At 37.5% G+C, this 1,888-nt stretch overlaps 1 long non-coding RNA gene across 1 annotated transcript; it reads right to left on the bottom strand.

Moving 5' to 3' along the window:
- Positions 1-352: 352 nt before the first annotated feature.
- LOC120807508 lies at positions 353-1,558 on the bottom strand. The gene is made up of 3 exons (XR_005709834.1): positions 1,348-1,558; positions 616-715; positions 353-465 (listed from the first exon to the last, which is right to left on the bottom strand). It is a non-coding gene; the product is annotated as an uncharacterized LOC120807508 (long non-coding RNA).
- Positions 1,559-1,888: the final 330 nt, after the last annotated feature.

The following is a 1,888-nucleotide window of genomic DNA, read 5'->3' as shown; positions in this document are numbered from 1 at the left end:
AGGTGAGGAGAGACGACGGCTTGCTGGTCACAACTGCAGTCCCTCATTCTAGTTCCACCTGTTCAGATCTTCCAGGAGGTTCAACTGTAAATTCAGTGCATTTTCACTGGTTCCTGGAAAAACAACAAAATATTTATGCCAATGAAAAAGTTCTTGCTTTACCGTATGAGTAATACTTTCATAAAAAAAAAAAAAACATACAAATCATTTAAAATATCATACATAAGAGAGAGACACTAACATGGAAAGATTCTGTTCACGTCGCAGTGAAAAGACTCCAGGGATGTGGACCTTCTCGCACAGCGGTACCTGGTCAGGATGACACCCCCCTTGGTAGTGGTGCCCGCCTCCAGCTGAACACCTGGCACATCCTGGAGAGGAATGAGCAAGGCAGGGGGTGCTCCTTGCCACGAAATTGGGCTTCAGTTAGGCAGACTATGACCCACCAAAATGTGATTTAGAGAACTGAAAGGAGAAACAGAGTTAATTTTATGTTTCAACACATACAAAATGTTGTGTTGTTGTTGTTGTTATATTTGTTGTTATTGTTGTTGTTTTTGCTGTACTTCTGATAGAGATCATGCCATTTATGCTGCCTTGGGGGTGGTCTATTACCTCCTCTAGAAGGCCAAACCCCTTAGCTGGCAAATGCCCTCAGCCTTGCTCTCCACTCTCTGTCTTCCATGGCTCTGTGGGTCTAAGGTTTAGTGCTCATCTATAGATAACACAGAAATAATAAAAAAAAAACAGTAACAATTGTTACATTAACAATAAAAATAGTCAAAACTATGTATCACAACATAAATATGGTGTGTTGAACAACTGCTTACTTATGAGGACATTAACATAATACTGTTGGTTAAGCAAACTACACTGATAACATGATTTTTGCATTCAGATACAATAAAGATATGGATATATCTACAACTACTGAAAACTATCATTCGTACCTAGGCTTCATGAGGGCTAATAAATTCCATTATTACTTGGAAGTACTTTATATTAATGTCATTAGCTAAGTAGCTGGGTACTGTAACTAGTGAATATTTGCAAAAAAAACTGCAGACACTTTCAGGACCCCCAAATGAGTAAATGCTGAAAGTGTAAATTCACCGAACAATACACTCTGACACCGTTAGCACATAAACACATGCTCATATAACGCTACAGTTATCAATAAAAATATTAATATGTAAGTTACAGTAGCTGTATGTTAGCAGATGCTAGCTGTTCTGACTGAAGTTGCCGTATGTGCTAACAAAATTGTAAAATGATTTTGTGAGATGGATGATGAAAATATAATGTGACTATTTAAGAAGAAAATAAAAACATTTAATGGTTACTTACTTTGATTAGTTGTTTTGCACTACTGACAGATGAAAGCATAAAAAATTGCCGTCAGCTGATCTTGAGCACTGTTCTCCTGTAGTAAGTAATCCAGTCTCACAATAAAAAGAAGCGCTGTGATTGGAAATGTCCAATATGTCCAATATCATCCGTGATTAGCCTACATCCAATCTCACAATGGACAGTGAATACACTTACTGAATGACGAGACTGGGTTTTACACAGACTATTCTGACTCAGATAGCAGCCACCGGTGTGGGGAGTAAGGTATGTATAGTCGATCCATGCCCTATGATGTCGATCAACCAATAGGCGAAAAGTTAACCCCATGATGCACTTTGAATGACAGCCCCCTCATTTGCATAGTGAGGCAGAAATGCATAAAGAAATGTAAACAGAAAATACAGAAATAAATAAGTTTGGGGAAGTAAATTGGGGGAAAATGTGTTATGTATTATTTATGTCTTTATTTAATTTTGATTTTGGGAGTTTCAGTCCTCCATTCTAGACATAATTTTACTCTACACATTTTCAGTAAATT

Source organism: Xiphias gladius, chromosome 21 (genome assembly GCF_016859285.1).
Source record: "Xiphias gladius isolate SHS-SW01 ecotype Sanya breed wild chromosome 21, ASM1685928v1, whole genome shotgun sequence".
NCBI classification, from domain to species: domain Eukaryota; kingdom Metazoa; phylum Chordata; class Actinopteri; order Istiophoriformes; family Xiphiidae; genus Xiphias; species Xiphias gladius.
The sequence above is the reverse complement of the archived record's forward strand: the minus strand, read 5'-3'. Positions and strand labels throughout refer to the sequence as shown.